This window comes from Pteropus vampyrus, unplaced genomic scaffold, assembly GCF_000151845.1.
Source record: "Pteropus vampyrus isolate Shadow unplaced genomic scaffold, Pvam_2.0 Scaffold78, whole genome shotgun sequence".
In the NCBI taxonomy this organism is placed as follows: domain Eukaryota; kingdom Metazoa; phylum Chordata; class Mammalia; order Chiroptera; family Pteropodidae; genus Pteropus; species Pteropus vampyrus.
Genome location: NW_011888859.1, coordinates 4,202,189 through 4,210,086, shown reverse-complemented (window position 1 = coordinate 4,210,086; position 7,898 = coordinate 4,202,189).

The following is a 7,898-nucleotide window of genomic DNA, read 5'->3' as shown; positions in this document are numbered from 1 at the left end:
CTTTGATACTTGCCATGTTCAAAATTTGGACTAGAAAAATGAAAAGCATTCAAAAATAAAATTGGGAACAAAAGTTCATATCCCAGTTAATGATATTATAACTGTTATTGTTTGTATTTGTTTTTTTGGGGGGAGGGGAGAACATTTATTTATCTTTCCATTTTCCTGATTTAAAATCAAGGTCTTTAATGGTAATATAGAGTGAGATTCATTTACTCATTTATTCATTCAATCAAACATTTTTGAGCACAAAACTACAAATCTCACCATGTACTTACCTTGAGATACAGTAAGGAGATATAGTAAAGAGAAAACAATTTTAAAAATGACTCACTTTAATGATTACAAATGAGGTAAGTTGTAGCTAAAAAGTGAAGGTGTCATTTTATAACTTGCTATTTTGTTTTTATTATTTCCCTAGACTATTCCAAAAGAAGATAGGACTGCCATCATTTTCTCAGATCTAAATAGCTCACTTACTGTTGAAATACTCCCTGATTGAGCTAACCAAAGGAGAATATTCTCTTCTTTGTGGGCTAAAATCACAAGATCAAGTTACATACAGAGCGGCTGACAAACTATGACACTTTTCATTTCGCGTCGGCTTTTCAAACCTTGAAAACACATTTTCAAGAACTATTAATCATAATTAATTGTTTTCTGCCAAAAGCAGGAAGCCTTACTTAAATAGTAAGCCTTGACAATAAAAACTTTTAAATGATACAGTTAACTAATTTTCTAATTATTCATCCTTCACATTCCATATCGACTGGCGTTTGGGCTGTAACCTTGGTTTCATAATGCAGCCAGGCGTTTCCCACACACTCCGGGCACTCATAGTGATTTCGCATTTCTAAATATTTCTAAAAATTCTATCACCTTAGCCATTGGTACATTTTCAACAGTCTAAAATACTTTAAACAAGGCTATGTATGGAACGTATTGCAGGGTTATGTTTACTTTGAAAATAGAGGTCGAAAAGGAGAAAGAGTGATGATTATGATCCAGCAAATATTTCAGTACATACTTAGAGAACTTCTACATATCAAGAACTGCGCTATGTGTGTCTACCTTTAAGCCACAGTGCCTTCCTTCAAAGAGTGTATGGTACAAGGTCAAAATAAATCCTTTACTGCAATGTGCTGTAATATAATCCAGGTTCTGTAAAAGTCAAAAAGAGGAAAATCACAAGGGAAATTACACTTGAACCGAGTCTTTAAAAAAATTAGTAAGAATTCACCAGTTGCGGAAGAGTAGGACATTCAAGTAATAGAGAACAAAAAGTGAAAATGTGAGACTGGCATATTTAGGAGAGCTGAGTGGTCCCAAGTGGCTGAGGCATCTGCTGTCATAGGGCTCTACCCGCATTGTTTCAACCTCTATCTAGTGTTTGAAAAGAATGCATTTGTTGATATAGTACTTTTTTATGTGACTATTCTCTTATTTACTCAGAGACACGTTAAAAATCTCCCACTGTGATTGTGAATTTGTCTGTTTCTCCTTTAGTTCTGTTCATTTTTGCTTTACATATTTTGTGATTTTGTTATACAATCTATCTATCTATCTATCTATCTATCTATCTATCTATCTACCTACCTACCTACCTACCTACTTATCCAAAACTTAAGATTGTTATCTTCTTGGTGAATCAAATCTTTTATCATTATCAAATATTCCTATTTATCTTTCCTAATGATTTTTTCCTTTAAGCCCAATTGATATTAATATTTCTAAAACAGCTCCATTTTAGTCAGTGTTTGCATGGAATATTTTTTCTATATTTCTACTCTTAATGTTTTTGTATCCTAATATATTGGGTATATCTTTTGTAAAGAGCATGTGCTTTTTTAACTCATTTCTCATTTTCCCTGAGAGTACTCGCCCGTGGTGCTTGCGGCTGCAGTGTTTACCCTGAGATAATTTGCAAATTATAGTTCTAAACTTACCCCCAAAGTTTACCATGAAATATTTCTCCATTATTATTATTTTCACTTGCTCTAGTATATCAATAGTCTTTGGAAACAAATGACATAATTCTATTTCTAGCATTCTGTTTTTAGTAGTTTGATGGCTAAAAATGTCAAATCCTAGAGAACATGGCATTCCTATGCATGATGCTAAATGAATGCTGGCAGCTAGCTGCACTATTTTTCTCTAAACAGGAAAGGGTTAAAAATTTAGTCTCTCGATCTTTGTATTTTAATTGGCTCATTTAGTCTCCATTTATATTTAATATAGTTTGTTGATATTTTTATTTAACACTAGTATCTTACTATTTGCTTCACATATTTGTATCATCAATTGTATACTTTTCTCTCTTAAAAAATTTTTTTATTCTAATTTTTCCTCTCTACTATTTTTGTAGTTATATATTCTTTTATTATTCTTTTAAGGAGTTAATCTCGAGATAAAAACATCCTTGACGTATAAAAATCTAAAGTTATTTTGCACTTTTAGCACCTTTCCAAAGTTTTTACAATCTGTCTTCTAATTCATTCATTCTCTCTTCAGTTGTTTTTAAAATGTTGTTAAACCCATTTATTGAAATCTTAACTGTGATTACTGCATTTTTTCAGGCCTAAAATTTCTATTTTTAATTTCATTTTCTCTGCCATAATTCTCAACCTTAAATCTCCTCATCTGTTCTATCCTTGAAAATATTAAGAATAGTTATTTAAAAGTCTATTTCTGATTACTTCATTATCTTATTTAACTTTTTCCCATGTCTGTTTCTCTTGGATTTTGTTTATATTGTCATGTCTCCTTGACTGTCTGCTTATTTTGATGACACTTTTCACGTTTTATTTAAAATAAATAGAAATAATTTGAGGCCACGATGGTGCTGCCTTCATTCAGGGACAATTTAAGTTTCTGGCAGGTGGCTTAGAGTATTGGCAATGCAGGTCAATTTAACTTAATATCTCTTACTCTTAACATGATATCCTTCTAGTTCCCTACTTAAACCCTTAGGAATTACCAGACACCCTTAACTTCAGTGGTACCTAGACTCTATTTTGTATCTAGTTGTAAGAATCTAGAAATTCTGGTCAGGTTCTCAGCCTCTCAGTATCCTGGAATTACAGATGTCCATACTGGAAAAACTGCGATCAACTTTCTGAGTTTTCATCTTCTATCAGATCTTGGCTGCATAATCTTCCATGTTTTGTTAGCTCTTTAAGCAGATTATTTTGGGTCCAACTTTTCTAATCCTCATAGAGAGGTTGATCCAAATTTCCTAACTTCTATTACCACAAACTGAACTTTTGTCTCATAGCTCTTGTACTATAGTCTACAAACATGTTCACATCTCTTTAACATTAAAATTTAACGGAGAAAACCGTTTCCTTGTCTCTGTGCATTCTTTAAACCTGCTCTATTGCATACTTTTTCTTCACAGCCAGATTCCTCAGAAGAGGCTACAACTCTGCCCATATCTTTATTTCCCACCCTTTTTCAACCCTTTGGCCTTTTCCTTTCATCATATTTCAGAAACTGCTGTAACCAAAGTCAGCAGTGACTACCCAGATCCCAAATCCAACAGACTCATGTTAGCCCATAGCTTACCCTTACACAATGGAAATTCTTGAAACATTCAACCAGGAGATCAATGTAGTTTTAATTTTTATTTTTTTTCTTATTATTGAAATTGAATTTCCTTTCTTATGTTTAAGTTTCATTTTTCTGTTGACTGTTTATGTTCTTGCCTGTTTTTTCACGAGAGCTGTTTGTACATTCAGGATTTAGTCCTTTATTTTTTATATGAAATGCAATATTTTCCCTAGTTTGTCATTTGTCTTTGACATGTTTTTATACAGTTTTTCCTCTTTTAATGTGGACAAATTTATTATTATTTTGAAATTTTGATTCATAGATTAAAAGTCAGTTGTGGAATTTATGATGATGAATTGTGCTAAACCAGGATATATATTCTTAAAGACTAAAACACCCTAAATTTCCTACCAGCCACCTTAGGTTTTGAACCCCTGGGACTTCTGATGCCATTTTCATTTAAAATCAGATGTATGGAGGGACTCATATCAGTATTGTATTCCAACTTTATCCCCTGTTGGACATAAGGGTTCTGTTAGAATTATCCTAGAATTCAGAGATACATGTAGAGCAGGTCAAAACATGATAACTGTCTGATACCCTGCCATCTCTAGCTTGTCCTTTGAATGGTATCTAATCTTAACTCAAAAACAGTCAAGCATTACCCTGTTACATGTCCTTTGGAACTAAGTGTAATTGAGCTACAGTGTGCTATATAGAACCAGCAACTAGGAGATATGAAATATCTTTGTCCATAGAAAAAGATGATGCAGTCCAGAGAGAAAACAATGGGAATAGTAATTTGGAAAATTTCATTTCTTATCCCTATGCTTGTATATATTAGTCATATGATTTTGTCAAGCTCTTTTATCTTTCTGAGACTTTTTATAAAATTTATAAGAAGAGAATAATCTTTTGTGTCCCAATCTTTCCTTGCCCTCACTTTCACCATCCTTTTTTTTACTCCCTCATATTTGGCAAAACATCTTATGCTCTATCTTTCTCCATGGCATTTAGGTATAAAATTGTATAAAGAAAAGATACTACATGCATAATTGAAAATACAGCAATGACAATGATGCATAATTATAATATAAAATGGATGGAAGGAGTTGAACACCTCAAATAACTCATAATGTAAGAAGATATGAGAGAGCAAACACTGTATATTTCTAGAATATAATTGAATCTGGGGAGTACCAGAGTCACATGAAATTCACCTAACATAAGAAAGTTTTAAAAAAAGAAAAAAGAAGAAAGAAAAAGAAAGTTAAAAGTAGAGAAAACAGTGAGTGGGAGAATAAAATATCTGGAGGAAGCAAAAAAGATCAATCATTCACCAAGATTAGTGGAAGAAAGGAAATGACTCACAGGCCAATCCAAATACTGGTTACTCCATAGCAAAAACCTTAAGAAATTGCTCCAATACAAGGAAGCTTGACATCAGAAGTCTTGCTTGTAAAGATTGGGTAAATAGGAACAATTTCTTAGACATTATAGAACTAATAAAACATTAAAATAGTGAATTTTGAGATCATGAAACAAGTTATTAAACCCAACAGGACAATCTTTGATAGAATAAATTTGATAAAAGGTATATAAGAGGCTAAGATAGACATATCTGTTATAACTACTAATGTGTCACTAAAATTTCATATTATAAAAATTAACTAAATATGTTTTAAAAGGAAAATAATATTCAAGTAATAATAGGAGAAAATCAATAATAATATAAATTTAAATGTTTTATAATATCCCAACCTATTTTATGGTTTATATATTTTTTTAATGAAAAGATTTAAAAGAAAAAAAAATCCTGCTGTAAACAATAGCAAGATGCCTTTGCAATGTTATAAATCTCTTTATTTGTGTGGAGTTTCTTTAATGGATATGCTTATTTTTTTAAGTCTTTGTAGATATTCCTTTAAAAATATATTCCTAAAAGTCTTTTCACTCCCTTTGAGCTGTGCTTTGAAATTCATCAAGTGTAAATGCTTTCAGTAATTCTAATGGAGAGGAGATAGTGGTGGCGAGTAACTGTTTGATGTGCCTGTACATTTGCTTTAAGTATCATTTCAGTATTTTAGATACTCTTGAATACCATAATGGTAGGTTATAGTAAATAGAAATAGTATGGAAAGTCATGTCATACTGACTTAAGTAGTACTTTTAATAGAAAAATTTTAAAATATTTAGTTTAGCAGAAAATATACCAAATTCAAGGCATTCCATTCCTCTAAAGATCAGATACATTGGCTCCGTGGGCTGGTCTTTCTGAACTGACAGTTCACATTTGATGTAACTCTCACTCCCTAAACACATTCATGAATATCCCTCATCTCCAAGTCCCCATTGGCAATTTTCCTCCAGGGAGGCCTGAGGAACGTTTTATTGTTTTCTGGATTACGCCATATATCATTATCACTGAATATTTCAAAACCTTCTCTTTTCAAGTTAGACTCAGTTAATACCAACTGTCTCCTACAATCATGTATTCTGATTAGGCTTTCCTTTTTGCTAGGCAGTATAGTGTCCGTTCTATCTTCCTTCATCCATGTATAAAGAGTGAATTGTCATAGTTCCAGTGTGATATAGGACAGTTATACTTCTGATATTGTAAAACATCATCCCTGGATAAAAATAGATTCTGCGTCTGTCCAAATTTCTCAAAACTATGATTAAATAATTATCCTTAAGTAACCTAGCTCTCTTTGAAATATGAAAACCTGTTGTATTTTTCTATTCTGTTAATAGTAATTTAGAGTGAACTCAAAATTTCAATTGCTTCTATAGTCTAGTGTTATAAATAAAAATCAGATTCATGATCCAACATTATGCAGAAATAAAAGGTATTCAATTTGGTAGTGTGCATCTAATCCAAATTGATTGTGTTCCACCTCAGCATTTCAACCACTAAATTATCATTTATCTTTGTCTATTAATAAACATTATAGATTCTGTCATTGTACTTTTAAACCTTTTGAGATTACTGTGTCAACTTCATGCACCTTTGAGTGATAACACTGAGTAAATAATACTATTACTTCTTAATGCTAATAGTGCTTCTCTGCTTTTACTATCCCAGGAAAGCTCTGTCATTCTCTCATATTGGGTGACAATGTGTGAGGCAGGAAGTAATGTAGCCAAATATTCAGGGCTCCACGAATCCTACGAATATGTTGCAGGCCATCCTAAGCAAATGTGGAGGGAGGGCACACCATAAAATTACATGGAAGTCTGCCAGGTTAGCACTATTATCCAGCAGTGAATAACCCCAGCAATTCATGGAGAAGCCAAGAAAATTACATTAGCAACTAAAAATATTTGTCTGATATAAACCAATCACCAAAACAGGGCTGAAGAAAGAATTCATCAGCAGTAGAAATGAGAACACATATAACATGCTACTCATTTGAAGAAAAAAAAATCTGAAAAAAATTATAAGATTGTTTGTATAAGAAAGGGCTAATAATTGATTACCAAATGTCCCACGGTGACTAAATTTAGTTAACCAGTCAATTAGATTAATTTTGAAAACTAAAGCTTGGAAAAGAGCCAGTGAGATAGACTCCCTGGTAAAAGTTTTAAAAGATTGAAATAAGTACCAACCAACATGAGATACTAGAAGAAGTGAAATTTAATGACGATGATGTTGTACTAAAGAAGCAGAAAGTAGCATAATAATGTAAGAGGAAAAAGGGGTTGGAAATTGGAGTAAGGATCCAGAGATACTTCACTTAAGAGAAAATTGTTTTGATGCTGTGGTTACTGAATTTAGAGAAACTAACCATGGAGGTGCCCGTATTCTTTTATCATCAGTTGTGTGTCTAGTGCCTTATTGTTGACCATAGTGGACACAACAAAAGCAGAAAACCTAATCCTGCCCTATATGTGCTGAAAATCTACATGAAGAAGAAATACTAATCAACAGAAAACAGAACGAGGAACTTGGCAGTGAGCAAGCACTAAGTTGTGTACTGCAAACTACAAATGCAAAAAAAACTACGAAAGTATAGTAGAAAGTAGAGAGTAAGATAGGGTACACTGTCATTCAAAGATGGTTCAGAAACTAAACCCATGACTTAGATGAGGACTAGATTCAGAGATAAGTGCAGCAGAGTCTGGGGGCAGGGGGACAGTTAGGTGAATGGCACTTTGCCCCACAGTAATACTTCTCCAAAAGAATAAATATTGCTTTAAAGCATTCAAAAATATTCTTGGATCTCTAGGAAAGCAATAAAACAAGGAAAGTGGAATCTGTTTTATGAAAAATGGTTTAAACAATAAGACCAATGAGACTAGGATACAAAGTCAGCATAAAAAAATCAGTTACATTTCTACACACTAAC